Consider the following 27,545-nt stretch of genomic DNA (forward strand, 5'->3'; position numbering starts at 1 on the left):
ATGGATGATAGATGAATGATGGATGAGTGGATGGTGGATGGATGGATGGATGGATGGATGGATGGATGGATGGATGATGGAAGAATGGATGGATGGGTGGATGGATGGATGGATGGATGGATAGATGATTTGTGGATGGGTTGATGGATGGAAGGATGGACTGATGATGGAAGAATGGCTGGATGGGTGGATGGATGATGGCTGGCTGGCTGGCTGGCGGCTGGCTGGCAGCACGCTTGTGGCAGTGGGCTGGGAGGGGAGGGACCACAGAGCCGGAAGAGCGGGCCCTCAAGTTCCCAAGAGAGAAGGAGCCTGAGCGGGGCCGCCAAGCACAGCCAGTGTCCCCTGCAACTGGACTCGAGCCTTGGGACGTCGGGCTGGACACGTCCTGAGGGGACGATTAGGAGGAGGAGGAGGAGGAGGAGGAGGAGTTGGAGACAGTTCCCCCGGGGTGAGGGAGGGATGCCGGGCGGGCACCCAAATCCGGCAAGGGCCCCGGGAGAGCACGGGCAGGGCGGCGTGTACCCGGGTTCGTCCGGGAGGATGACCCAGGCCAGCCAGCCTCCTCGCCCTCGCCCACCGTGGCACGTCCCCCGCCGGCCAGTGAGCGGTAGCCACTCGCTGAAGGCAGGGAAAGCGGCAGCAAGGGCGGGGCGGGGCGGGGCGGGGCGGGGCCTGTAACCCACGAGTGACCCCAGCGCCCCGATGGGCAGATGCCCAAGGCGACCCCCCCACGCCTTGTCCAGCGGGGATCCAGAGAGAGGCCCACGGCTCAGACCGAGGAGGGCTCTCTCGGGCTCCGAGGCAGGGAGGGGCCTGCCTGGCCCCCGACCCAGGTGGGGCGAGTCGGGGTCCAGTGCCAAGCCCTGCCCTGGACGGCGCGGCGGGCGGCCCCGAGGCGAGGCGTCGGCGAGAGCCAAGGAGCCCTGGAGGCCCCGGCCGGGGATGCGGGGTGGGGGGAGTGGGGTGTGGCGGGGGCAAGGCTGGCCCCTGAGCAGAGCCGAGCAGGTTCTAGGTCGCGCGCCCTCCGGCCGCCCGGCCCGTGGGCCCTGGTCCGTGCTGCGGGAGCGGGGAGGGGCTCGGGGAGGGCCCAGGGGCGGCCGGGGGGTGGGCTGGGCTCGGCTGGGCTCGGCTGTCGTCGGGGGCGGGCCGGGGAGCGCGGCCGCAGGCGCGGAGCAGGCTCTTGGGCGGCGCGGAGACGGGCTCGTGCGTCTACGGCCATACCACCCTGAACGCGCCCGATCTCGTCTGATCTCGGAAGCTAAGCAGGGTCGGGCCTGGTTAGTACTTGGATGGGAGACCGCCTGGGAATACCGGGTGCTGTAGGCTTTTTTTTTCTGGCAGGAAGGAGCCTGTTTTCCAAAGGGGCTTTGCGTCGGCTTCTGCAAAGCTCTGTGGCCCGGGCCGGGCGGGGCCACGCCCAGGGCCACCCCCACGCCACCCCACCCCACCCCCCGCCAAGCCAAGGGGCGCCCCCGTCCGCCCTGGCTGCGGGCTGGCCCGGCGGAGCCAGCCAGCCAGCCAGCCAGCCCTCGGGCTGGACCCCGCACCGGGGATAGGGGGGTGGCCCCAGGGCGGGGATCCCAGGACCTCAGTGGAGGGGCCGCGGGGGAGGCCGTCTTGACTCGCGTGGAGCCTTCGAACCCCACATCCTGGGCTGGTGGCGGAGCTCTGCAGAGTCCGTCAGTCCGGGCGGCTGTGTCCACGCTGCCCAACCAGAGTCTCCTCCTCCTCGTCCTCCTCCTCCTGCCTGGTGGGTCGGTGGGTGTGGGTTTTGGTGTGTGTGGGTGTGGGTGTGGGTGTGGGTGGGTGGGTGGGTGGGTGGCTGGGTGGGTGGGGGACCTCAGCGGTTCACGGAGGAGGCAGTGTCTGAACTAGAGGAGGGAGGAGTTGGATGGACGGCTGGCTGGATGGATGATAGATGAATGATGGATGAGTGGATGGTGGATGGATGGATGGATGGATGGATGGATGGATGGATGATGGAAGAATGGATGGATGGATGGGTGGATGGATGGATGGATGGATGGATAGATGATTTGTGGATGGGTTGATGGATGGAAGGATGGACTGATGATGGAAGAATGGCTGGATGGGTGGATGGATGATGGCTGGCTGGCTGGCTGGCGGCTGGCTGGCAGCACGCTTGTGGCAGTGGGCTGGGAGGGGAGGGACCACAGAGCCGGAAGAGCGGGCCCTCAAGTTCCCAAGAGAGAAGGAGCCTGAGCGGGGCCGCCAAGCACAGCCAGTGTCCCCTGCAACTGGACTCGAGCCTTGGGACGTCGGGCTGGACACGTCCTGAGGGGACGATTAGGAGGAGGAGGAGGAGGAGGAGGAGGAGGAGGAGGAGGAGGAGGAGGAGGAGTTGGAGACAGTTCCCCCGGGGTGAGGGAGGGATGCCGGGCGGGCACCCAAATCCGGCAAGGGCCCCGGGAGAGCACGGGCAGGGCGGCGTGTACCCGGGTTCGTCCGGGAGGATGACCCAGGCCAGCCAGCCTCCTCGCCCTCGCCCACCGTGGCACGTCCCCCGCCGGCCAGTGAGCGGTAGCCACTCGCTGAAGGCAGGGAAAGCGGCAGCAAGGGCGGGGCGGGGCGGGGCGGGGCGGGGCCTGTAACCCACGAGTGACCCCAGCGCCCCGATGGGCAGATGCCCAAGGCGACCCCCCCACGCCTTGTCCAGCGGGGATCCAGAGAGAGGCCCACGGCTCAGACCGAGGAGGGCTCTCTCGGGGCTCCGAGGCAGGGAGGGGCCTGCCTGGCCCCCGACCCAGGTGGGGCGAGTCGGGGTCCAGTGCCAAGCCCTGCCCTGGACGGCGCGGCGGGCGGCCCCGAGGCGAGGCGTCGGCGAGAGCCAAGGAGCCCTGGAGGCCCCGGCCGGGGGGTGCGGGGTGGGGGAGTGGGGTGTGGCGGGGGCAAGGCTGGCCCCTGAGCAGAGCCGAGCAGGTTCTAGGTCGCGCGCCCTCCGGCCGCCCGGCCCGTGGGCCCTGGTCCGTGCTGCGGGAGCGGGGAGGGGCTTCGGGGAGGGCCCAGGGGCGGCCGGGGGGTGGGCTGGGCTCGGCTGGGCTCGGCTGTCGTCGGGGGCGGGCCGGGGAGCGCGGCCGCAGGCGCGGAGCAGGCTCTTGGGCGGCGCGGAGACGGGCTCGTGCGTCTACGGCCATACCACCCTGAACGCGCCCGATCTCGTCTGATCTCGGAAGCTAAGCAGGGTCGGGCCTGGTTAGTACTTGGATGGGAGACCGCCTGGGAATACCGGGTGCTGTAGGCTTTTTTTTTTCTGGCAGGAAGGAGCCTGTTTTCCAAAGGGGCTTTGCGTCGGCTTCTGCAAAGCTCTGTGGCCCGGGCCGGGCGGGGCCACGCCCAGGGCCACCCCCACGCCACCCCACCCCCACCCCCCGCCAAGCCAAGGGGCGCCCCCGTCCGCCCTGGCTGCGGGCTGGCCCGGCGGAGCCAGCCAGCCAGCCCTCGGGCTGGACCCCGCACCGGGGATAGGGGGTGGCCCCAGGGCGGGGATCCCAGGACCTCAGTGGAGGGGGCCGCGGGGGAGGCCGTCTTGACTCGCGTGGAGCCTTCGAACCCCACATCCTGGGCTGGTGGCGGAGCTCTGCAGAGTCCGTCAGTCCGGGCGGCTGTGTCCACGCTGCCCAACCAGAGTCTCCTCCTCCTCGTCCTCCTCCTCCTGCCTGGTGGGTCGGTGGGTGTGGGTTTTGGTGTGTGTGTGGGTGTGGGTGTGGGTGTGGGTGGGTGGGTGGGTGGGTGGCTGGGTGGGTGGGGACCTCAGCGGTTCACGGAGGAGGCAGTGTCTGAACTAGAGGAGGGAGGAGTTGGATGGACGGCTGGCTGGATGGATGAGAGATGAATGATGGATGAGTGGATGGTGGATGGATGGATGGATGGATGGATGATGAAGAATGGATGGATGGATGGGTGGATGGATGGATGGATGGATGGATAGATGATTTGTGGATGGGTTGATGGATGGAAGGATGGACTGATGATGGAAGAATGGCTGGATGGGTGGATGGATGATGGCTGGCTGGCTGGCTGGCGGCTGGCTGGCAGCACGCTTGTGGCAGTGGGCTGGGAGGGGAGGGACCACAGAGCCGGAAGAGCGGGCCCTCAAGTTCCCAAGAGAGAAGGAGCCTGAGCGGGGCCGCCAAGCACAGCCAGTGTCCCCTGCAACTGGACTCGAGCCTTGGGACGTCGGGCTGGACACGTCCTGAGGGGACGATTAGGAGGAGGAGGAGGAGGAGGAGGAGGAGGAGTTGGAGACAGTTCCCCCGGGGTGAGGGAGGGATGCCGGGCGGGCACCCAAATCCGGCAAGGGCCCCGGGAGAGCACGGGCAGGGCGGCGTGTACCCGGGTTCGTCCGGGAGGATGACCCAGGCCAGCCAGCCTCCTCGCCCTCGCCCACCGTGGCACGTCCCCCGCCGGCCAGTGAGCGGTAGCCACTCGCTGAAGGCAGGGAAAGCGGCAGCAAGGGCGGGGCGGGGCGGGGCGGGGCGGGGCCTGTAACCCACGAGTGACCCCAGCGCCCCGATGGGCAGATGCCCAAGGCGACCCCCCCACGCCTTGTCCAGCGGGGATCCAGAGAGAGGCCCACGGCTCAGACCGAGGAGGGCTCTCTCGGGCTCCGAGGCAGGGAGGGGCCTGCCTGGCCCCCGACCCAGGTGGGGCGAGTCGGGGTCCAGTGCCAAGCCCTGCCCTGGACGGCGCGGCGGGCGGCCCCGAGGCGAGGCGTCGGCGAGAGCCAAGGAGCCCTGGAGGCCCCGGCCGGGGGGTGCGGGGTGGGGGAGTGGGGTGTGGCGGGGGCAAGGCTGGCCCCTGAGCAGAGCCGAGCAGGTTCTAGGTCGCGCGCCCTCCGGCCGCCCGGCCCGTGGGCCCTGGTCCGTGCTGCGGGAGCGGGGAGGGGCTCGGGGAGGGCCCAGGGGCGGCCGGGGGGTGGGCTGGGCTCGGCTGGGCTCGGCTGTCGTCGGGGGCGGGCCGGGGAGCGCGGCCGCAGGCGCGGAGCAGGCTCTTGGGCGGCGCGGAGACGGGCTCGTGCGTGTACGGCCATACCACCCTGAACGCGACCGATCTCGTCTGATCTCGGAAGCTAAGCAGGGTCGGGCCTGGTTAGTACTTGGATGGGAGACCGCCTGGGAATACCGGGTGCTGTAGGCTTTTTTTTTCTGGCAGGAAGGAGCCTGTTTTCCAAAGGGGCTTTGCGTCGGCTTCTGCAAAGCTCTGTGGCCCGGGCCGGGCGGGGCCACGCCCAGGGCCACCCCCACGCCACCCCACCCCACCCCCCGCCAAGCCAAGGGGCGCCCCCGTCCGCCCTGGCTGCGGGCTGGCCCGGCGGAGCCAGCCAGCCAGCCAGCCAGCCCTCGGGCTGGACCCCGCACCGGGGATAGGGGGGTGGCCCCAGGGCGGGGATCCCAGGACCTCAGTGGAGGGGCCGCGGGGGAGGCCGTCTTGACTCGCGTGGAGCCTTCGAACCCCACATCCTGGGCTGGTGGCGGAGCTCTGCAGAGTCCGTCAGTCCGGGCGGCTGTGTCCACGCTGCCCAACCAGAGTCTCCTCCTCCTCGTCCTCCTCCTCCTGCCTGGTGGGTCGGTGGGTGTGGGTTTTGGTGTGTGTGGGTGTGGGTGTGGGTGTGGGTGGGTGGGTGGGTGGGTGGGTGGGTGGGTGGGTGGGGACCTCAGCGGTTCACGGAGGAGGCAGTGTCTGAACTAGAGGAGGGAGGAGTTGGATGGACGGCTGGCTGGATGGATGATAGATGAATGATGGATGAGTGGATGGTGGATGGATGGATGGATGGATGGATGGATGGATGGATGGATGATGGAAGAATGGATGGATGGGTGGATGGATGGATGGATAGATGATTTGTGGATGGGTTGATGGATGGAAGGATGGACTGATGATGGAAGAATGGCTGGATGGGTGGATGGATGATGGCTGGCTGGCTGGCTGGCGGCTGGCTGGCAGCACGCTTGTGGCAGTGGGCTGGGAGGGGAGGGACCACAGAGCCGGAAGAGCGGGCCCTCAAGTTCCCAAGAGAGAAGGAGCCTGAGCGGGGCCGCCAAGCACAGCCAGTGTCCCCTGCAACTGGACTCGAGCCTTGGGACGTCGGGCTGGACACGTCCTGAGGGGACGATTAGGAGGAGGAGGAGGAGGAGGAGGAGGAGTTGGAGACAGTTCCCCCGGGGTGAGGGAGGGATGCCGGGCGGGCACCCAAATCCGGCAAGGGCCCCGGGAGAGCACGGGCAGGGCGGCGTGTACCCGGGTTCGTCCGGGAGGATGACCCAGGCCAGCCAGCCTCCTCGCCCTCGCCCACCGTGGCACGTCCCCCGCCGGCCAGTGAGCGGTAGCCACTCGCTGAAGGCAGGGAAAGCGGCAGCAAGGGCGGGGCGGGGCGGGGCGGGGCGGGGCCTGTAACCCACGAGTGACCCCAGCGCCCCGATGGGCAGATGCCCAAGGCGACCCCCCCACGCCTTGTCCAGCGGGGATCCAGAGAGAGGCCCACGGCTCAGACCGAGGAGGGCTCTCTCGGGCTCCGAGGCAGGGAGGGGCCTGCCTGGCCCCCGACCCAGGTGGGGCGAGTCGGGGTCCAGTGCCAAGCCCTGCCCTGGACGGCGCGGCGGGCGGCCCCGAGGCGAGGCGTCGGCGAGAGCCAAGGAGCCCTGGAGGCCCCGGCCGGGGGGTGCGGGGGTGGGGGAGTGGGGTGTGGCGGGGGCAAGGCTGGCCCCTGAGCAGAGCCGAGCAGGTTCTAGGTCGCGCGCCCTCCGGCCGCCCGGCCCGTGGGCCCTGGTCCGTGCTGCGGGAGCGGGGAGGGGCTCGGGGAGGGCCCAGGGGCGGCCGGGGGGTGGGCTGGGCTCGGCTGGGCTCGGCTGTCGTCGGGGGCGGGCCGGGGAGCGCGGCCGCAGGCGCGGAGCAGGCTCTTGGGCGGCGCGGAGACGGGCTCGTGCGTGTACGGCCATACCACCCTGAACGCGCCCGATCTCGTCTGATCTCGGAAGCTAAGCAGGGTCGGGCCTGGTTAGTACTTGGATGGGAGACCGCCTGGGAATACCGGGTGCTGTAGGCTTTTTTTTTCTGGCAGGAAGGAGCCTGTTTTCCAAAGGGGCTTTGCGTCGGCTTCTGCAAAGCTCTGTGGCCCGGGCCGGGCGGGGCCACGCCCAGGGCCACCCCCACGCCACCCCACCCCACCCCCCGCCAAGCCAAGGGGCGCCCCCGTCCGCCCTGGCTGCGGGCTGGCCCGGCGGAGCCAGCCAGCCAGCCCTCGGGCTGGACCCCGCACCGGGGATAGGGGGTGGCCCCAGGGCGGGGATCCCAGGACCTCAGTGGAGGGGCCGCGGGGGGAGGCCGTCTTGACTCGCGTGGAGCCTTCGAACCCCACATCCTGGGCTGGTGGCGGAGCTCTGCAGAGTCCGTCAGTCCGGGCGGCTGTGTCCACGCTGCCCAACCAGAGTCTCCTCCTCCTCGTCCTCCTCCTCCTGCCTGGTGGGTCGGTGGGTGTGGGTTTTGGTGTGTGTGGGTGTGGGTGTGGGTGGGTGGGTGGGTGGGTGGCTGGGTGGGTGGGGACCTCAGCGGTTCACGGAGGAGGCAGTGTCTGAACTAGAGGAGGGAGGAGTTGGATGGACGGCTGGCTGGATGGATGATAGATGAATGATGGATGAGTGGATGGTGGATGGATGGATGGATGGATGGATGGATGGATGATGGAAGAATGGATGGATGGGTGGATGGATGGATGGATGGATGGATAGATGATTTGTGGATGGGTTGATGGATGGAAGGATGGACTGATGATGGAAGAATGGCTGGATGGGTGGATGGATGATGGCTGGCTGGCTGGCTGGCGGCTGGCTGGCAGCACGCTTGTGGCAGTGGGCTGGGAGGGGAGGGACCACAGAGCCGGAAGAGCGGGCCCTCAAGTTCCCAAGAGAGAAGGAGCCTGAGCGGGGCCGCCAAGCACAGCCAGTGTCCCCTGCAACTGGACTCGAGCCTTGGGACGTCGGGCTGGACACGTCCTGAGGGGACGATTAGGAGGAGGAGGAGGAGGAGGAGGAGGAGTTGGAGACAGTTCCCCCGGGGTGAGGGAGGGATGCCGGGCGGGCACCCAAATCCGGCAAGGGCCCCGGGAGAGCACGGGCAGGGCGGCGTGTACCCGGGTTCGTCCGGGAGGATGACCCAGGCCAGCCAGCCTCCTCGCCCTCGCCCACCGTGGCACGTCCCCCGCCGGCCAGTGAGCGGTAGCCACTCGCTGAAGGCAGGGAAAGCGGCAGCAAGGGCGGGGCGGGGCGGGGCGGGGCGGGGCCTGTAACCCACGAGTGACCCCAGCGCCCCGATGGGCAGATGCCCAAGGCGACCCCCCCACGCCTTGTCCAGCGGGGATCCAGAGAGAGGCCCACGGCTCAGACCGAGGAGGGCTCTCTCGGGCTCCGAGGCAGGGAGGGGCCTGCCTGGCCCCCGACCCAGGTGGGGCGAGTCGGGGTCCAGTGCCAAGCCCTGCCCTGGACGGCGCGGCGGGCGGCCCCGAGGCGAGGCGTCGGCGAGAGCCAAGGAGCCCTGGAGGCCCCGGCCGGGGGGTGCGGGGTGGGGGAGTGGGGTGTGGCGGGGGCAAGGCTGGCCCCTGAGCAGAGCCGAGCAGGTTCTAGGTCGCGCGCCCTCCGGCCGCCCGGCCCGTGGGCCCTGGTCCGTGCTGCGGGAGCGGGGAGGGGCTCGGGGAGGGCCCAGGGGCGGCCGGGGGGGTGGGCTGGGCTCGGCTGGGCTCGGCTGTCGTCGGGGGCGGGCCGGGGAGCGCGGCCGCAGGCGCGGAGCAGGCTCTTGGGCGGCGCGGAGACGGGCTCGTGCGTGTACGGCCATACCACCCTGAACGCGCCCGATCTCGTCTGATCTCGGAAGCTAAGCAGGGTCGGGCCTGGTTAGTACTTGGATGGGAGACCGCCTGGGAATACCGGGTGCTGTAGGCTTTTTTTTTCTGGCAGGAAGGAGCCTGTTTTCCAAAGGGGCTTTGCGTCGGCTTCTGCAAAGCTCTGTGGCCCGGGCCGGGCGGGGCCACGCCCAGGGCCACCCCCACGCCACCCCACCCCACCCCCCGCCAAGCCAAGGGGCGCCCCCGTCCGCCCTGGCTGCGGGCTGGCCCGGCGGAGCCAGCCAGCCAGCCCTCGGGCTGGACCCCGCACCGGGGATAGGGGGTGGCCCCAGGGCGGGGATCCCAGGACCTCAGTGGAGGGGCCGCGGGGGAGGCCGTCTTGACTCGCGTGGAGCCTTCGAACCCCACATCCTGGGCTGGTGGCGGAGCTCTGCAGAGTCCGTCAGTCCGGGCGGCTGTGTCCACGCTGCCCAACCAGAGTCTCCTCCTCCTCGTCCTCCTCCTCCTGCCTGGTGGGTCGGTGGGTGTGGGTTTTGGTGTGTGTGGGTGTGGGTGTGGGTGTGGGTGGGTGGGTGGGTGGGTGGCTGGGTGGGTGGGGACCTCAGCGGTTCACGGAGGAGGCAGTGTCTGAACTAGAGGAGGGAGGAGTTGGATGGACGGCTGGCTGGATGGATGATAGATGAATGATGGATGAGTGGATGGTGGATGGATGGATGGATGGATGGATGGATGGATGGATGGATGGATGATGGAAGAATGGATGGATGGGTGGATGGATGGATGGATAGATGATTTGTGGATGGGTTGATGGATGGAAGGATGGACTGATGATGGAAGAATGGCTGGATGGGTGGATGGATGATGGCTGGCTGGCTGGCTGGCGGCTGGCTGGCAGCACGCTTGTGGCAGTGGGCTGGGAGGGGAGGGACCACAGAGCCGGAAGAGCGGGCCCTCAAGTTCCCAAGAGAGAAGGAGCCTGAGCGGGGCCGCCAAGCACAGCCAGTGTCCCCTGCAACTGGACTCGAGCCTTGGGACGTCGGGCTGGACACGTCCTGAGGGGACGATTAGGAGGAGGAGGAGGAGGAGGAGGAGGAGTTGGAGACAGTTCCCCCGGGGTGAGGGAGGGATGCCGGGCGGGCACCCAAATCCGGCAAGGGCCCCGGGAGAGCACGGGCAGGGCGGCGTGTACCCGGGTTCGTCCGGGAGGATGACCCAGGCCAGCCAGCCTCCTCGCCCTCGCCCACCGTGGCACGTCCCCCGCCGGCCAGTGAGCGGTAGCCACTCGCTGAAGGCAGGGAAAGCGGCAGCAAGGGCGGGGCGGGGCGGGGCGGGGCGGGGCCTGTAACCCACGAGTGACCCCAGCGCCCCGATGGGCAGATGCCCAAGGCGACCCCCCCACGCCTTGTCCAGCGGGGATCCAGAGAGAGGCCCACGGCTCAGACCGAGGAGGGCTCTCTCGGGCTCCGAGGCAGGGAGGGGCCTGCCTGGCCCCCGACCCAGGTGGGGCGAGTCGGGGTCCAGTGCCAAGCCCTGCCCTGGACGGCGCGGCGGGCGGCCCCGAGGCGAGGCGTCGGCGAGAGCCAAGGAGCCCTGGAGGCCCCGGCCGGGGGGTGCGGGGTGGGGGAGTGGGGTGTGGCGGGGGCAAGGCTGGCCCCTGAGCAGAGCCGAGCAGGTTCTAGGTCGCGCGCCCTCCGGCCGCCCGGCCCGTGGGCCCTGGTCCGTGCTGCGGGAGCGGGGAGGGGCTCGGGGAGGGCCCAGGGGCGGCCGGGGGGTGGGCTGGGCTCAGCTGGGCTCGGCTGTCGTCGGGGGCGGGCCGGGGAGCGCGGCCGCAGGCGCGGAGCAGGCTCTTGGGCGGCGCGGAGACGGGCTCGTGCGTCTACGGCCATACCACCCTGAACGCGCCCGATCTCGTCTGATCTCGGAAGCTAAGCAGGGTCGGGCCTGGTTAGTACTTGGATGGGAGACCGCCTGGGAATACCGGGTGCTGTAGGCTTTTTTTTTCTGGCAGGAAGGAGCCTGTTTTCCAAAGGGGCTTTGCGTCGGCTTCTGCAAAGCTCTGTGGCCCGGGCCGGGCGGGGCCACGCCCAGGGCCACCCCCACGCCACCCCACCCCACCCCCCGCCAAGCCAAGGGGCGCCCCCGTCCGCCCTGGCTGCGGGCTGGCCCGGCGGAGCCAGCCAGCCAGCCCTCGGGCTGGACCCCGCACCGGGGATAGGGGGTGGCCCCAGGGCGGGGATCCCAGGACCTCAGTGGAGGGGCCGCGGGGGAGGCCGTCTTGACTCGCGTGGAGCCTTCGAACCCCACATCCTGGGCTGGTGGCGGAGCTCTGCAGAGTCCGTCAGTCCGGGCGGCTGTGTCCACGCTGCCCAACCAGAGTCTCCTCCTCCTCGTCCTCCTCCTCCTGCCTGGTGGGTCGGTGGGTGTGGGTTTTGGTGTGTGTGGGTGTGGGTGTGGGTGGGTGGGTGGGTGGGTGGCTGGGTGGGTGGGGACCTCAGCGGTTCACGGAGGAGGCAGTGTCTGAACTAGAGGAGGGAGGAGTTGGATGGACGGCTGGCTGGATGGATGATAGATGAATGATGGATGAGTGGATGGTGGATGGATGGATGGATGGATGGATGGATGGATGATGGAAGAATGGATGGATGGGTGGATGGATGGATGGATAGATGATTTGTGGATGGGTTGATGGATGGAAGGATGGACTGATGATGGAAGAATGGCTGGATGGGTGGATGGATGATGGCTGGCTGGCTGGCTGGCGGCTGGCTGGCAGCACGCTTGTGGCAGTGGGCTGGGAGGGGAGGGACCACAGAGCCGGAAGAGCGGGCCCTCAAGTTCCCAAGAGAGAAGGAGCCTGAGCGGGGCCGCCAAGCACAGCCAGTGTCCCCTGCAACTGGACTCGAGCCTTGGGACGTCGGGCTGGACACGTCCTGAGGGGACGATTAGGAGGAGGAGGAGGAGGAGGAGGAGGAGGAGGAGGAGGAGGAGGAGGAGGAGGAGTTGGAGACAGTTCCCCCGGGGTGAGGGAGGGATGCCGGGCGGGCACCCAAATCCGGCAAGGGCCCCGGGAGAGCACGGGCAGGGCGGCGTGTACCCGGGTTCGTCCGGGAGGATGACCCAGGCCAGCCAGCCTCCTCGCCCTCGCCCACCGTGGCACGTCCCCCGCCGGCCAGTGAGCGGTAGCCACTCGCTGAAGGCAGGGAAAGCGGCAGCAAGGGCGGGGCGGGGCGGGGCGGGGCGGGGCCTGTAACCCACGAGTGACCCCAGCGCCCCGATGGGCAGATGCCCAAGGCGACCCCCCCACGCCTTGTCCAGCGGGGATCCAGAGAGAGGCCCACGGCTCAGACCGAGGAGGGCTCTCTCGGGCTCCGAGGCAGGGAGGGGCCTGCCTGGCCCCCGACCCAGGTGGGGCGAGTCGGGGTCCAGTGCCAAGCCCTGCCCTGGACGGCGCGGCGGGCGGCCCCGAGGCGAGGCGTCGGCGAGAGCCAAGGAGCCCTGGAGGCCCCGGCCGGGGGGTGCGGGGTGGGGGAGTGGGGTGTGGCGGGGGCAAGGCTGGCCCCTGAGCAGAGCCGAGCAGGTTCTAGGTCGCGCGCCCTCCGGCCGCCCGGCCCGTGGGCCCTGGTCCGTGCTGCGGGAGCGGGGAGGGGCTCGGGGAGGGCCCAGGGGCGGCCGGGGGGTGGGCTGGGCTCGGCTGGGCTCGGCTGTCGTCGGGGGCGGGCCGGGGAGCGCGGCCGCAGGCGCGGAGCAGGCTCTTGGGCGGCGCGGAGACGGGCTCGTGCGTGTACGGCCATACCACCCTGAACGCGCCCGATCTCGTCTGATCTCGGAAGCTAAGCAGGGTCGGGCCTGGTTAGTACTTGGATGGGAGACCGCCTGGGAATACCGGGTGCTGTAGGCTTTTTTTTTCTGGCAGGAAGGAGCCTGTTTTCCAAAGGGGCTTTGCGTCGGCTTCTGCAAAGCTCTGTGGCCCGGGCCGGGCGGGGCCACGCCCAGGGCCACCCCCACGCCACCCCACCCCACCCCCCGCCAAGCCAAGGGGCGCCCCCGTCCGCCCTGGCTGCGGGCTGGCCCGGCGGAGCCAGCCAGCCAGCCAGCCAGCCCTCGGGCTGGACCCCGCACCGGGGATAGGGGGTGGCCCCAGGGCGGGGATCCCAGGACCTCAGTGGAGGGGCCGCGGGGGAGGCCGTCTTGACTCGCGTGGAGCCTTCGAACCCCACATCCTGGGCTGGTGGCGGAGCTCTGCAGAGTCCGTCAGTCCGGGCGGCTGTGTCCACGCTGCCCAACCAGAGTCTCCTCCTCCTCGTCCTCCTCCTCCTGCCTGGTGGGTCGGTGGGTGTGGGTTTTGGTGTGTGTGGGTGTGGGTGTGGGTGTGGGTGGGTGGGTGGGTGGGTGGCTGGGTGGGTGGGGACCTCAGCGGTTCACGGAGGAGGCAGTGTCTGAACTAGAGGAGGGAGGAGTTGGATGGACGGCTGGCTGGATGGATGATAGATGAATGATGGATGAGTGGATGGTGGATGGATGGATGGATGGATGGATGGATGGATGGATGGATGATGGAAGAATGGATGGATGGGTGGATGGATGGATGGATAGATGATTTGTGGATGGGTTGATGGATGGAAGGATGGACTGATGATGGAAGAATGGCTGGATGGGTGGATGGATGATGGCTGGCTGGCTGGCTGGCGGCTGGCTGGCAGCACGCTTGTGGCAGTGGGCTGGGAGGGGAGGGACCACAGAGCCGGAAGAGCGGGCCCTCAAGTTCCCAAGAGAGAAGGAGCCTGAGCGGGGCCGCCAAGCACAGCCAGTGTCCCCTGCAACTGGACTCGAGCCTTGGGACGTCGGGCTGGACACGTCCTGAGGGGACGATTAGGAGGAGGAGGAGGAGGAGGAGGAGGAGTTGGAGACAGTTCCCCCGGGGTGAGGGAGGGATGCCGGGCGGGCACCCAAATCCGGCAAGGGCCCCGGGAGAGCACGGGCAGGGCGGCGTGTACCCGGGTTCGTCCGGGAGGATGACCCAGGCCAGCCAGCCTCCTCGCCCTCGCCCACCGTGGCACGTCCCCCGCCGGCCAGTGAGCGGTAGCCACTCGCTGAAGGCAGGGAAAGCGGCAGCAAGGGCGGGGCGGGGCGGGGCGGGGCGGGGCCTGTAACCCACGAGTGACCCCAGCGCCCCGATGGGCAGATGCCCAAGGCGACCCCCCCCACGCCTTGTCCAGCGGGGATCCAGAGAGAGGCCCACGGCTCAGACCGAGGAGGGCTCTCTCGGGCTCCGAGGCAGGGAGGGGCCTGCCTGGCCCCCGACCCAGGTGGGGCGAGTCGGGGTCCAGTGCCAAGCCCTGCCCTGGACGGCGCGGCGGGCGGCCCCGAGGCGAGGCGTCGGCGAGAGCCAAGGAGCCCTGGAGGCCCCGGCCGGGGGGGTGCGGGGTGGGGGAGTGGGGTGTGGCGGGGGCAAGGCTGGCCCCTGAGCAGAGCCGAGCAGGTTCTAGGTCGCGCGCCCTCCGGCCGCCCGGCCCGTGGGCCCTGGTCCGTGCTGCGGGAGCGGGGAGGGGCTCGGGGAGGGCCCAGGGGCGGCCGGGGGGTGGGCTGGGCTCGGCTGGGCTCGGCTGTCGTCGGGGGCGGGCCGGGGAGCGCGGCCGCAGGCGCGGAGCAGGCTCTTGGGCGGCGCGGAGACGGGCTCGTGCGTGTACGGCCATACCACCCTGAACGCGCCCGATCTCGTCTGATCTCGGAAGCTAAGCAGGGTCGGGCCTGGTTAGTACTTGGATGGGAGACCGCCTGGGAATACCGGGTGCTGTAGGCTTTTTTTTTCTGGCAGGAAGGAGCCTGTTTTCCAAAGGGGCTTTGCGTCGGCTTCTGCAAAGCTCTGTGGCCCGGGCCGGGCGGGGCCACGCCCAGGGCCACCCCCACGCCACCCCACCCCACCCCCCGCCAAGCCAAGGGGCGCCCCCGTCCGCCCTGGCTGCGGGCTGGCCCGGCGGAGCCAGCCAGCCAGCCCTCGGGCTGGACCCCGCACCGGGGATAGGGGGTGGCCCCAGGGCGGGGATCCCAGGACCTCAGTGGAGGGGCCGCGGGGGAGGCCGTCTTGACTCGCGTGGAGCCTTCGAACCCCACATCCTGGGCTGGTGGCGGAGCTCTGCAGAGTCCGTCAGTCCGGGCGGCTGTGTCCACGCTGCCCAACCAGAGTCTCCTCCTCCTCGTCCTCCTCCTCCTGCCTGGTGGGTCGGTGGGTGTGGGTTTTGGTGTGTGTGGGTGTGGGTGTGGGTGGGTGGGTGGGTGGGTGGCTGGGTGGGTGGGGACCTCAGCGGTTCACGGAGGAGGCAGTGTCTGAACTAGAGGAGGGAGGAGTTGGATGGACGGCTGGCTGGATGGATGATAGATGAATGATGGATGAGTGGATGGTGGATGGATGGATGGATGGATGGATGGATGATGGAAGAATGGATGGATGGGTGGATGGATGGATGGATGGATGGATAGATGATTTGTGGATGGGTTGATGGATGGAAGGATGGACTGATGATGGAAGAATGGCTGGATGGGTGGATGGATGATGGCTGGCTGGCTGGCTGGCGGCTGGCTGGCAGCACGCTTGTGGCAGTGGGCTGGGAGGGGAGGGACCACAGAGCCGGAAGAGCGGGCCCTCAAGTTCCCAAGAGAGAAGGAGCCTGAGCGGGGCCGCCAAGCACAGCCAGTGTCCCCTGCAACTGGACTCGAGCCTTGGGACGTCGGGCTGGACACGTCCTGAGGGGACGATTAGGAGGAGGAGGAGGAGGAGGAGGAGGAGGAGGAGGAGGAGTTGGAGACAGTTCCCCCGGGGTGAGGGAGGGATGCCGGGCGGGGCACCCAAATCCGGCAAGGGCCCCGGGAGAGCACGGGCAGGGCGGCGTGTACCCGGGTTCGTCCGGGAGGATGACCCAGGCCAGCCAGCCTCCTCGCCCTCGCCCACCGTGGCACGTCCCCCGCCGGCCAGTGAGCGGTAGCCACTCGCTGAAGGCAGGGAAAGCGGCAGCAAGGGCGGGGCGGGGCGGGGCGGGGCGGGGCCTGTAACCCACGAGTGACCCCAGCGCCCCGATGGGCAGATGCCCAAGGCGACCCCCCCACGCCTTGTCCAGCGGGGATCCAGAGAGAGGCCCACGGCTCAGACCGAGGAGGGCTCTCTCGGGCTCCGAGGCAGGGAGGGGCCTGCCTGGCCCCCGACCCAGGTGGGGCGAGTCGGGGTCCAGTGCCAAGCCCTGCCCTGGACGGCGCGGCGGGCGGCCCCGAGGCGAGGCGTCGGCGAGAGCCAAGGAGCCCTGGAGGCCCCGGCCGGGGGGTGCGGGGTGGGGGGAGTGGGGTGTGGCGGGGGCAAGGCTGGCCCCTGAGCAGAGCCGAGCAGGTTCTAGGTCGCGCGCCCTCCGGCCGCCCGGCCCGTGGGCCCTGGTCCGTGCTGCGGGAGCGGGGAGGGGCTCGGGGAGGGCCCAGGGGCGGCCGGGAGGTGGGCTGGGCTCGGCTGGGCTCGGCTGTCGTCGGGGGCGGGCCGGGGAGCGCGGCCGCAGGCGCGGAGCAGGCTCTTGGGCGGCGCGGAGACGGGCTCGTGCGTGTACGGCCATACCACCCTGAACGCGCCCGATCTCGTCTGATCTCGGAAGCTAAGCAGGGTCGGGCCTGGTTAGTACTTGGATGGGAGACCGCCTGGGAATACCGGGTGCTGTAGGCTTTTTTTTTTCTGGCAGGAAGGAGCCTGTTTTCCAAAGGGGCTTTGCGTCGGCTTCTGCAAAGCTCTGTGGCCCGGGCCGGGCGGGGCCACGCCCAGGGCCACCCCCACGCCACCCCACCCCACCCCCCGCCAAGCCAAGGGGCGCCCCCGTCCGCCCTGGCTGCGGGCTGGCCCGGCGGAGCCAGCCAGCCAGCCCTCGGGCTGGACCCCGCACCGGGGATAGGGGGTGGCCCCAGGGCGGGGATCCCAGGACCTCAGTGGAGGGGCCGCGGGGGAGGCCGTCTTGACTCGCGTGGAGCCTTCGAACCCCACATCCTGGGCTGGTGGCGGAGCTCTGCAGAGTCCGTCAGTCCGGGCGGCTGTGTCCACGCTGCCCAACCAGAGTCTCCTCCTCCTCGTCCTCCTCCTCCTGCCTGGTGGGTCGGTGGGTGTGGGTTTTGGTGTGTGTGGGTGTGGGTGTGGGTGGGTGGGTGGGTGGGTGGCTGGGTGGGTGGGGACCTCAGCGGTTCACGGAGGAGGCAGTGTCTGAACTAGAGGAGGGAGGAGTTGGATGGACGGCTGGCTGGATGGATGATAGATGAATGATGGATGAGTGGATGGTGGATGGATGGATGGATGGATGGATGGATGGATGGATGGATGGATGATGGAAGAATGGATGGATGGGTGGATGGATGGATGGATAGATGATTTGTGGATGGGTTGATGGATGGAAGGATGGACTGATGATGGAAGAATGGCTGGATGGGTGGATGGATGATGGCTGGCTGGCTGGCTGGCGGCTGGCTGGCAGCACGCTTGTGGCAGTGGGCTGGGAGGGGAGGGACCACAGAGCCGGAAGAGCGGGCCCTCAAGTTCCCAAGAGAGAAGGAGCCTGAGCGGGGCCGCCAAGCACAGCCAGTGTCCCCTGCAACTGGACTCGAGCCTTGGGACGTCGGGCTGGACACGTCCTGAGGGGACGATTAGGAGGAGGAGGAGGAGGAGGAGGAGGAGTTGGAGACAGTTCCCCCGGGGTGAGGGAGGGATGCCGGGCGGGCACCCAAATCCGGCAAGGGCCCCGGGAGAGCACGGGCAGGGCGGCGTGTACCCGGGTTCGTCCGGGAGGATGACCCAGGCCAGCCAGCCTCCTCGCCCTCGCCCACCGTGGCACGTCCCCCGCCGGCCAGTGAGCGGTAGCCACTCGCTGAAGGCAGGGAAAGCGGCAGCAAGGGCGGGGCGGGGCGGGGCGGGGCGGGGCCTGTAACCCACGAGTGACCCCAGCGCCCCGATGGGCAGATGCCCAAGGCGACCCCCCCACGCCTTGTCCAGCGGGGATCCAGAGAGAGGCCCACGGCTCAGACCGAGGAGGGCTCTCTCGGGCTCCGAGGCAGGGAGGGGCCTGCCTGGCCCCCGACCCAGGTGGGGCGAGTCGGGGTCCAGTGCCAAGCCCTGCCCTGGACGGCGCGGCGGGCGGCCCCGAGGCGAGGCGTCGGCGAGAGCCAAGGAGCCCTGGAGGCCCCGGCCGGGGGGTGCGGGGTGGGGGAGTGGGGTGTGGCGGGGGCAAGGCTGGCCCCTGAGCAGAGCCGAGCAGGTTCTAGGTCGCGCGCCCTCCGGCCGCCCGGCCCGTGGGCCCTGGTCCGTGCTGCGGGAGCGGGGAGGGGCTCGGGGAGGGCCCAGGGGCGGCCGGGGGGTGGGCTGGGCTCGGCTGGGCTCGGCTGTCGTCGGGGGCGGGCCGGGGAGCGCGGCCGCAGGCGCGGAGCAGGCTCTTGGGCGGCGCGGAGACGGGCTCGTGCGTGTACGGCCATACCACCCTGAACGCGCCCGATCTCGTCTGATCTCGGAAGCTAAGCAGGGTCGGGCCTGGTTAGTACTTGGATGGGAGACCGCCTGGGAATACCGGGTGCTGTAGGCTTTTTTTTTCTGGCAGGAAGGAGCCTGTTTTCCAAAGGGGCTTTGCGTCGGCTTCTGCAAAGCTCTGTGGCCCGGGCCGGGCGGGGCCACGCCCAGGGCCACCCCCACGCCACCCCACCCCACCCCCCGCCAAGCCAAGGGGCGCCCCCGTCCGCCCTGGCTGCGGGCTGGCCCGGCGGAGCCAGCCAGCCAGCCCTCGGGCTGGACCCCGCACCGGGGATAGGGGGTGGCCCCAGGGCGGGGATCCCAGGACCTCAGTGGAGGGGCCGCGGGGGAGGCCGTCTTGACTCGCGTGGAGCCTTCGAACCCCACATCCTGGGCTGGTGGCGGAGCTCTGCAGAGTCCGTCAGTCCGGGCGGCTGTGTCCACGCTGCCCAACCAGAGTCTCCTCCTCCTCGTCCTCCTCCTCCTGCCTGGTGGGTCGGTGGGTGTGGGTTTTGGTGTGTGTGGGTGTGGGTGTGGGTGGGTGGGTGGGTGGGTGGCTGGGTGGGTGGGGACCTCAGCGGTTCACGGAGGAGGCAGTGTCTGAACTAGAGGAGGGAGGAGTTGGATGGACGGCTGGCTGGATGGATGATAGATGAATGATGGATGAGTGGATGGTGGATGGATGGATGGATGGATGGATGGATGATGGAAGAATGGATGGATGGGTGGATGGATGGATGGATGGATGGATAGATGATTTGTGGATGGGTTGATGGATGGAAGGATGGACTGATGATGGAAGAATGGCTGGATGGGTGGATGGATGATGGCTGGCTGGCTGGCTGGCGGCTGGCTGGCAGCACGCTTGTGGCAGTGGGCTGGGAGGGGAGGGACCACAGAGCCGGAAGAGCGGGCCCTCAAGTTCCCAAGAGAGAAGGAGCCTGAGCGGGGCCGCCAAGCACAGCCAGTGTCCCCTGCAACTGGACTCGAGCCTTGGGACGTCGGGCTGGACACGTCCTGAGGGGACGATTAGGAGGAGGAGGAGGAGGAGGAGGAGGAGGAGGAGGAGGAGTTGGAGACAGTTCCCCCGGGGTGAGGGAGGGATGCCGGGCGGGCACCCAAATCCGGCAAGGGCCCCGGGAGAGCACGGGCAGGGCGGCGTGTACCCGGGTTCGTCCGGGAGGATGACCCAGGCCAGCCAGCCTCCTCGCCCTCGCCCACCGTGGCACGTCCCCCGCCGGCCAGTGAGCGGTAGCCACTCGCTGAAGGCAGGGAAAGCGGCAGCAAGGGCGGGGCGGGGCGGGGCGGGGCGGGGCCTGTAACCCACGAGTGACCCCAGCGCCCCGATGGGCAGATGCCCAAGGCGACCCCCCCCACGCCTTGTCCAGCGGGGATCCAGAGAGAGGCCCACGGCTCAGACCGAGGAGGGCTCTCTCGGGCTCCGAGGCAGGGAGGGGCCTGCCTGGCCCCCGACCCAGGTGGGGCGAGTCGGGGTCCAGTGCCAAGCCCTGCCCTGGACGGCGCGGCGGGCGGCCCCGAGGCGAGGCGTCGGCGAGAGCCAAGGAGCCCTGGAGGCCCCGGCCGGGGGGTGCGGGGTGGGGGAGTGGGGTGTGGCGGGGGCAAGGCTGGCCCCTGAGCAGAGCCGAGCAGGTTCTAGGTCGCGCGCCCTCCGGCCGCCCGGCCCGTGGGCCCTGGTCCGTGCTGCGGGAGCGGGGAGGGGCTCGGGGAGGGCCCAGGGGCGGCCGGGAGGTGGGCTGGGCTCGGCTGGGCTCGGCTGTCGTCGGGGGCGGGCCGGGGAGCGCGGCCGCAGGCGCGGAGCAGGCTCTTGGGCGGCGCGGAGACGGGCTCGTGCGTGTACGGCCATACCACCCTGAACGCGCCCGATCTCGTCTGATCTCGGAAGCTAAGCAGGGTCGGGCCTGGTTAGTACTTGGATGGGAGACCGCCTGGGAATACCGGGTGCTGTAGGCTTTTTTTTTCTGGCAGGAAGGAGCCTGTTTTCCAAAGGGGCTTTGCGTCGGCTTCTGCAAAGCTCTGTGGCCCGGGCCGGGCGGGGCCACGCCCAGGGCCACCCCCACGCCACCCCACCCCACCCCCCCGCCAAGCCAAGGGGCGCCCCCGTCCGCCCTGGCTGCGGGCTGGCCCGGCGGAGCCAGCCAGCCAGCCAGCCAGCCCTCGGGCTGGACCCCGCACCGGGGATAGGGGGTGGCCCCAGGGCGGGGATCCCAGGACCTCAGTGGAGGGGCCGCGGGGGAGGCCGTCTTGACTCGCGTGGAGCCTTCGAACCCCACATCCTGGGCTGGTGGCGGAGCTCTGCAGAGTCCGTCAGTCCGGGCGGCTGTGTCCACGCTGCCCAACCAGAGTCTCCTCCTCCTCGTCCTCCTCCTCCTGCCTGGTGGGTCGGTGGGTGTGGGTTTTGGTGTGTGTGGGTGTGGGTGTGGGTGGGTGGGTGGGTGGGTGGCTGGGTGGGTGGGGACCTCAGCGGTTCACGGAGGAGGCAGTGTCTGAACTAGAGGAGGGAGGAGTTGGATGGACGGCTGGCTGGATGGATGATAGATGAATGATGGATGAGTGGATGGTGGATGGATGGATGGATGGATGGATGGATGGATGGATGGATGGATGATGGAAGAATGGATGGATGGGTGGATGGATGGATGGATAGATGATTTGTGGATGGGTTGATGGATGGAAGGATGGACTGATGATGGAAGAATGGCTGGATGGGTGGATGGATGATGGCTGGCTGGCTGGCTGGCGGCTGGCTGGCAGCACGCTTGTGGCAGTGGGCTGGGAGGGGAGGGACCACAGAGCCGGAAGAGCGGGCCCTCAAGTTCCCAAGAGAGAAGGAGCCTGAGCGGGGCCGCCAAGCACAGCCAGTGTCCCCTGCAACTGGACTCGAGCCTTGGGACGTCGGGCTGGACACGTCCTGAGGGGACGATTAGGAGGAGGAGGAGGAGGAGGAGGAGGAGTTGGAGACAGTTCCCCCGGGGTGAGGGAGGGATGCCGGGCGGGCACCCAAATCCGGCAAGGGCCCCGGGAGAGCACGGGCAGGGCGGCGTGTACCCGGGTTCGTCCGGGAGGATGACCCAGGCCAGCCAGCCTCCTCGCCCTCGCCCACCGTGGCACGTCCCCCGCCGGCCAGTGAGCGGTAGCCACTCGCTGAAGGCAGGGAAAGCGGCAGCAAGGGCGGGGCGGGGCGGGGCGGGGCGGGGCCTGTAACCCACGAGTGACCCCAGCGCCCCGATGGGCAGATGCCCAAGGCGACCCCCCCCACGCCTTGTCCAGCGGGGATCCAGAGAGAGGCCCACGGCTCAGACCGAGGAGGGCTCTCTCGGGCTCCGAGGCAGGGAGGGGCCTGCCTGGCCCCCGACCCAGGTGGGGCGAGTCGGGGTCCAGTGCCAAGCCCTGCCCTGGACGGCGCGGCGGGCGGCCCCGAGGCGAGGCGTCGGCGAGAGCCAAGGAGCCCTGGAGGCCCCGGCCGGGGGGTGCGGGGTGGGGGAGTGGGGTGTGGCGGGGGCAAGGCTGGCCCCTGAGCAGAGCCGAGCAGGTTCTAGGTCGCGCGCCCTCCGGCCGCCCGGCCCGTGGGCCCTGGTCCGTGCTGCGGGAGCGGGGAGGGGCTCGGGGAGGGCCCAGGGGCGGCCGGGGGGTGGGCTGGGCTCGGCTGGGCTCGGCTGTCGTCGGGGGCGGGCCGGGGAGCGCGGCCGCAGGCGCGGAGCAGGCTCTTGGGCGGCGCGGAGACGGGCTCGTGCGTCTACGGCCATACCACCCTGAACGCGCCCGATCTCGTCTGATCTCGGAAGCTAAGCAGGGTCGGGCCTGGTTAGTACTTGGATGGGAGACCGCCTGGGAATACCGGGTGCTGTAGGCTTTTTTTTTCTGGCAGGAAGGAGCCTGTTTTCCAAAGGGGCTTTGCGTCGGCTTCTGCAAAGCTCTGTGGCCCGGGCCGGGCGGGGCCACGCCCAGGGCCACCCCCACGCCACCCCACCCCACCCCCCCGCCAAGCCAAGGGGCGCCCCCGTCCGCCCTGGCTGCGGGCTGGCCCGGCGGAGCCAGCCAGCCAGCCCTCGGGCTGGACCCCGCACCGGGGATAGGGGGTGGCCCCAGGGCGGGGATCCCAGGACCTCAGTGGAGGGGCCGCGGGGGAGGCCGTCTTGACTCGCGTGGAGCCTTCGAACCCCACATCCTGGGCTGGTGGCGGAGCTCTGCAGAGTCCGTCAGTCCGGGCGGCTGTGTCCACGCTGCCCAACCAGAGTCTCCTCCTCCTCGTCCTCCTCCTCCTGCCTGGTGGGTCGGTGGGTGTGGGTTTTGGTGTGTGTGGGTGTGGGTGTGGGTGGGTGGGTGGGTGGGTGGCTGGGTGGGTGGGGACCTCAGCGGTTCACGGAGGAGGCAGTGTCTGAACTAGAGGAGGGAGGAGTTGGATGGACGGCTGGCTGGATGGATGATAGATGAATGATGGATGAGTGGATGGTGGATGGATGGATGGATGGATGGATGGATGATGGAAGAATGGATGGATGGGTGGATGGATGGATGGATGGATGGATAGATGATTTGTGGATGGGTTGATGGATGGAAGGATGGACTGATGATGGAAGAATGGCTGGATGGGTGGATGGATGATGGCTGGCTGGCTGGCTGGCGGCTGGCTGGCAGCACGCTTGTGGCAGTGGGCTGGGAGGGGAGGGACCACAGAGCCGGAAGAGCGGGCCCTCAAGTTCCCAAGAGAGAAGGAGCCTGAGCGGGGCCGCCAAGCACAGCCAGTGTCCCCTGCAACTGGACTCGAGCCTTGGGACGTCGGGCTGGACACGTCCTGAGGGGACGATTAGGAGGAGGAGGAGGAGGAGGAGGAGGAGGAGGAGGAGGAGTTGGAGACAGTTCCCCCGGGGTGAGGGAGGGATGCCGGGCGGGCACCCAAATCCGGCAAGGGCCCCGGGAGAGCACGGGCAGGGCGGCGTGTACCCGGGTTCGTCCGGGAGGATGACCCAGGCCAGCCAGCCTCCTCGCCCTCGCCCACCGTGGCACGTCCCCCGCCGGCCAGTGAGCGGTAGCCACTCGCTGAAGGCAGGGAAAGCGGCAGCAAGGGCGGGGCGGGGCGGGGCGGGGCGGGGCCTGTAACCCACGAGTGACCCCAGCGCCCCGATGGGCAGATGCCCAAGGCGACCCCCCCCACGCCTTGTCCAGCGGGGATCCAGAGAGAGGCCCACGGCTCAGACCGAGGAGGGCTCTCTCGGGCTCCGAGGCAGGGAGGGGCCTGCCTGGCCCCCGACCCAGGTGGGGCGAGTCGGGGGTCCAGTGCCAAGCCCTGCCCTGGGACGGCGCGGCGGGCGGCCCCGAGGCGAGGCGTCGGCGAGAGCCAAGGAGCCCTGGAGGCCCCGGCCGGGGGGTGCGGGGTGGGGGAGTGGGGTGTGGCGGGGGCAAGGCTGGCCCCTGAGCAGAGCCGAGCAGGTTCTAGGTCGCGCGCCCTCCGGCCGCCCGGCCCGTGGGCCCTGGTCCGTGCTGCGGGAGCGGGGAGGGGCTCGGGGAGGGCCCAGGGGCGGCCGGGAGGTGGGCTGGGCTCGGCTGGGCTCGGCTGTCGTCGGGGGCGGGCCGGGGAGCGCGGCCGCAGGCGCGGAGCAGGCTCTTGGGCGGCGCGGAGACGGGCTCGTGCGTGTACGGCCATACCACCCTGAACGCGCCCGATCTCGTCTGATCTTGGAAGCTAAGCAGGGTCGGGCCTGGTTAGTACTTGGATGGGAGACCGCCTGGGAATACCGGGTGCTGTAGGCTTTTTTTTTCTGGCAGGAAGGAGCCTGTTTTCCAAAGGGGCTTTGCGTCGGCTTCTGCAAAGCTCTGTGGCCCGGGCCGGGCGGGGCCACGCCCAGGGCCACCCCCACGCCACCCCCACCCCCACCCCCCCGCCAAGCCAAGGGGCGCCCCCGTCCGCCCTGGCTGCGGGCTGGCCCGGCGGAGCCAGCCAGCCAGCCCTCGGGCTGGACCCCGCCACCGGGGATAGGGGGTGGCCCCAGGGCGGGGATCCCAGGACCTCAGTGGAGGGGCCGCGGGGGAGGCCGTCTTGACTCGCGTGGAGCCTTCGAACCCCACATCCTGGGCTGGTGGCGGAGCTCTGCAGAGTCCCGTCAGTCCGGGCGGCTGTGTCCACGCTGCCCAACCAGAGTCTCCTCCTCCTCGTCCTCCTCCTCCTGCCTGGTGGGTCGGTGGGTGTGGGTTTTGGTGTGTGTGGGTGTGGGTGTGGGTGGGTGGGTGGGTGGGTGGCTGGGTGGGTGGGGACCTCAGCGGTTCACGGAGGAGGCAGTGTCTGAACTAGAGGAGGGAGGAGTTGGATGGACGGCTGGCTGGATGGATGATAGATGAATGATGGATGAGTGGATGGTGGATGGATGGATGGATGGATGGATGGATGGATGGATGGATGGATGGATGATGGAAGAATGGATGGATGGGTGGATGGATGGATGGATAGATGATTTGTGGATGGGTTGATGGATGGAAGGATGGACTGATGATGGAAGAATGGCTGGATGGGTGGATGGATGATGGCTGGCTGGCTGGCTGGCGGCTGGCTGGCAGCACGCTTGTGGCAGTGGGCTGGGAGGGGAGGGACCACAGAGCCGGAAGAGCGGGCCCTCAAGTTCCCAAGAGAGAAGGAGCCTGAGCGGGGCCGCCAAGCACAGCCAGTGTCCCCTGCAACTGGACTCGAGCCTTGGGACGTCGGGCTGGACACGTCCTGAGGGGACGATTAGGAGGAGGAGGAGGAGGAGGAGGAGGAGTTGGAGACAGTTCCCCCGGGGTGAGGGAGGGATGCCGGGCGGGCACCCAAATCCGGCAAGGGCCCCGGGAGAGCACGGGCAGGGCGGCGTGTACCCGGGTTCGTCCGGGAGGATGACCCAGGCCAGCCAGCCTCCTCGCCCTCGCCCACCGTGGCACGTCCCCCGCCGGCCAGTGAGCGGTAGCCACTCGCTGAAGGCAGGGAAAGCGGCAGCAAGGGCGGGGCGGGGCGGGGCGGGGCGGGGCCTGTAACCCACGAGTGACCCCAGCGCCCCGATGGGCAGATGCCCAAGGCGACCCCCCCCACGCCTTGTCCAGCGGGGGATCCAGAGAGAGGCCCACGGCTCAGACCGAGGAGGGCTCTCTCGGGCTCCGAGGCAGGGAGGGGCCTGCCTGGCCCCCGACCCAGGTGGGGCGAGTCGGGGTCCAGTGCCAAGCCCTGCCCTGGACGGCGCGGCGGGCGGCCCCGAGGCGAGGCGTCGGCGAGAGCCAAGGAGCCCTGGAGGCCCCGGCCGGGGGGTGCGGGGTGGGGGAGTGGGGTGTGGCGGGGGCAAGGCTGGCCCCTGAGCAGAGCCGAGCAGGTTCTAGGTCGCGCGCCCTCCGGCCGCCCGGCCCGTGGGCCCTGGTCCGTGCTGCGGGAGCGGGGAGGGGCTCGGGGAGGGCCCAGGGGCGGCCGGGGGGTGGGCTGGGCTCGGCTGGGCTCGGCTGTCGTCGGGGGCGGGCCGGGGAGCGCGGCCGCAGGCGCGGAGCAGGCTCTTGGGCGGCGCGGAGACGGGCTCGTGCGTGTACGGCCATACCACCCTGAACGCGCCCGATCTCGTCTGATCTCGGAAGCTAAGCAGGGTCGGGCCTGGTTAGTACTTGGATGGGAGACCGCCTGGGAATACCGGGTGCTGTAGGCTTTTTTTTTCTGGCAGGAAGGAGCCTGTTTTCCAAAGGGGCTTTGCGTCGGCTTCTGCAAAGCTCTGTGGCCCGGGCCGGGCGGGGCCACGCCCAGGGCCACCCCCACGCCACCCCACCCCACCCCCCGCCAAGCCAAGGGGCGCCCCCGTCCGCCCTGGCTGCGGGCTGGCCCGGCGGAGCCAGCCAGCCAGCCCTCGGGCTGGACCCCGCACCGGGGATAGGGGGTGGCCCCAGGGCGGGGATCCCAGGACCTCAGTGGAGGGGCCGCGGGGGAGGCCGTCTTGACTCGCGTGGAGCCTTCGAACCCCACATCCTGGGCTGGTGGCGGAGCTCTGCAGAGTCCGTCAGTCCGGGCGGCTGTGTCCACGCTGCCCAACCAGAGTCTCCTCCTCCTCGTCCTCCTCCTCCTGCCTGGTGGGTCGGTGGGTGTGGGTTTTGGTGTGTGTGGGTGTGGGTGTGGGTGGGTGGGTGGGTGGGTGGCTGGGTGGGTGGGGACCTCAGCGGTTCACGGAGGAGGCAGTGTCTGAACTAGAGGAGGGAGGAGTTGGATGGACGGCTGGCTGGATGGATGATAGATGAATGATGGATGAGTGGATGGTGGATGGATGGATGGATGGATGGATGGATGATGGAAGAATGGATGGATGGGTGGATGGATGGATGGATGGATGGATAGATGATTTGTGGATGGGTTGATGGATGGAAGGATGGACTGATGATGGAAGAATGGCTGGATGGGTGGATGGATGATGGCTGGCTGGCTGGCTGGCGGCTGGCTGGCAGCACGCTTGTGGCAGTGGGCTGGGAGGGGAGGGACCACAGAGCCGGAAGAGCGGGCCCTCAAGTTCCCAAGAGAGAAGGAGCCTGAGCGGGGCCGCCAAGCACAGCCAGTGTCCCCCTGCAACTGGACTCGAGCCTTGGGACGTCGGGCTGGACACGTCCTGAGGGGACGATTAGGAGGAGGAGGAGGAGGAGGAGGAGGAGGAGGAGGAGGAGTTGGAGACAGTTCCCCCGGGGTGAGGGAGGGATGCCGGGCGGGCACCCAAATCCGGCAAGGGCCCCGGGAGAGCACGGGCAGGGCGGCGTGTACCCGGGTTCGTCCGGGAGGATGACCCAGGCCAGCCAGCCTCCTCGCCCTCGCCCACCGTGGCACGTCCCCCGCCGGCCAGTGAGCGGTAGCCACTCGCTGAAGGCAGGGAAAGCGGCAGCAAGGGCGGGGCGGGGCGGGGCGGGGCGGGGCCTGTAACCCACGAGTGACCCCAGCGCCCCGATGGGCAGATGCCCAAGGCGACCCCCCCACGCCTTGTCCAGCGGGGATCCAGAGAGAGGCCCACGGCTCAGACCGAGGAGGGCTCTCTCGGGCTCCGAGGCAGGGAGGGGCCTGCCTGGCCCCCGACCCAGGTGGGGCGAGTCGGGGTCCAGTGCCAAGCCTGCCCTGGACGGCGCGGCGGGCGGCCCCGAGGCGAGGCGTCGGCGAGAGCCAAGGAGCCCTGGAGGCCCCGGCCG

General features: G+C 69.7%; 14 non-coding genes across 14 annotated transcripts; all 14 read left to right on the forward strand.

Annotated features, from left to right (window-relative positions):
• Positions 1–1,210: 1,210 nt before the first annotated feature.
• On the forward strand, positions 1,211–1,329 carry LOC132646097 (5S ribosomal RNA). Its single transcript, XR_009584231.1, has one exon. It is a non-coding gene; the product is annotated as a 5S ribosomal RNA (ribosomal RNA).
• A 1,817-nt stretch (positions 1,330–3,146) lies between these two features.
• LOC132646104 (5S ribosomal RNA) lies at positions 3,147–3,265 on the forward strand. Its single transcript, XR_009584235.1, has one exon. It is a non-coding gene; the product is annotated as a 5S ribosomal RNA (ribosomal RNA).
• A 1,776-nt stretch (positions 3,266–5,041) lies between these two features.
• LOC132646095 (5S ribosomal RNA) lies at positions 5,042–5,160 on the forward strand. Its single transcript, XR_009584229.1, has one exon. It is a non-coding gene; the product is annotated as a 5S ribosomal RNA (ribosomal RNA).
• A 1,787-nt stretch (positions 5,161–6,947) lies between these two features.
• LOC132646084 (5S ribosomal RNA) lies at positions 6,948–7,066 on the forward strand. The gene has a single exon (XR_009584218.1). It is a non-coding gene; the product is annotated as a 5S ribosomal RNA (ribosomal RNA).
• Positions 7,067–8,835: 1,769 nt separating this feature from the next.
• On the forward strand, positions 8,836–8,954 carry LOC132646085 (5S ribosomal RNA). Its single transcript, XR_009584219.1, has one exon. It is a non-coding gene; the product is annotated as a 5S ribosomal RNA (ribosomal RNA).
• Positions 8,955–10,731: 1,777 nt separating this feature from the next.
• LOC132646115 (5S ribosomal RNA) lies at positions 10,732–10,850 on the forward strand. The gene has a single exon (XR_009584246.1). It is a non-coding gene; the product is annotated as a 5S ribosomal RNA (ribosomal RNA).
• A 1,786-nt stretch (positions 10,851–12,636) lies between these two features.
• On the forward strand, positions 12,637–12,755 carry LOC132646086 (5S ribosomal RNA). The gene has a single exon (XR_009584220.1). It is a non-coding gene; the product is annotated as a 5S ribosomal RNA (ribosomal RNA).
• Positions 12,756–14,538: 1,783 nt separating this feature from the next.
• LOC132646088 (5S ribosomal RNA) lies at positions 14,539–14,657 on the forward strand. The gene has a single exon (XR_009584222.1). It is a non-coding gene; the product is annotated as a 5S ribosomal RNA (ribosomal RNA).
• A 1,777-nt stretch (positions 14,658–16,434) lies between these two features.
• LOC132646089 (5S ribosomal RNA) lies at positions 16,435–16,553 on the forward strand. The gene has a single exon (XR_009584223.1). It is a non-coding gene; the product is annotated as a 5S ribosomal RNA (ribosomal RNA).
• Positions 16,554–18,325: 1,772 nt separating this feature from the next.
• Positions 18,326–18,444, forward strand: LOC132646090 (5S ribosomal RNA). Its single transcript, XR_009584224.1, has one exon. It is a non-coding gene; the product is annotated as a 5S ribosomal RNA (ribosomal RNA).
• A 1,776-nt stretch (positions 18,445–20,220) lies between these two features.
• LOC132646091 (5S ribosomal RNA) lies at positions 20,221–20,339 on the forward strand. Its single transcript, XR_009584225.1, has one exon. It is a non-coding gene; the product is annotated as a 5S ribosomal RNA (ribosomal RNA).
• A 1,781-nt stretch (positions 20,340–22,120) lies between these two features.
• LOC132646126 (5S ribosomal RNA) lies at positions 22,121–22,239 on the forward strand. The gene has a single exon (XR_009584257.1). It is a non-coding gene; the product is annotated as a 5S ribosomal RNA (ribosomal RNA).
• A 1,779-nt stretch (positions 22,240–24,018) lies between these two features.
• Positions 24,019–24,137, forward strand: LOC132646094 (5S ribosomal RNA). Its single transcript, XR_009584228.1, has one exon. It is a non-coding gene; the product is annotated as a 5S ribosomal RNA (ribosomal RNA).
• A 1,782-nt stretch (positions 24,138–25,919) lies between these two features.
• On the forward strand, positions 25,920–26,038 carry LOC132646092 (5S ribosomal RNA). The gene has a single exon (XR_009584226.1). It is a non-coding gene; the product is annotated as a 5S ribosomal RNA (ribosomal RNA).
• The last annotated feature ends 1,507 nt before the right edge of the window (positions 26,039–27,545 follow it).

The sequence above is a fragment of the Meriones unguiculatus genome, chromosome 10, assembly GCF_030254825.1.
Source record: "Meriones unguiculatus strain TT.TT164.6M chromosome 10, Bangor_MerUng_6.1, whole genome shotgun sequence".
Taxonomy (NCBI): Eukaryota; Metazoa; Chordata; class Mammalia; order Rodentia; family Muridae; genus Meriones; species Meriones unguiculatus.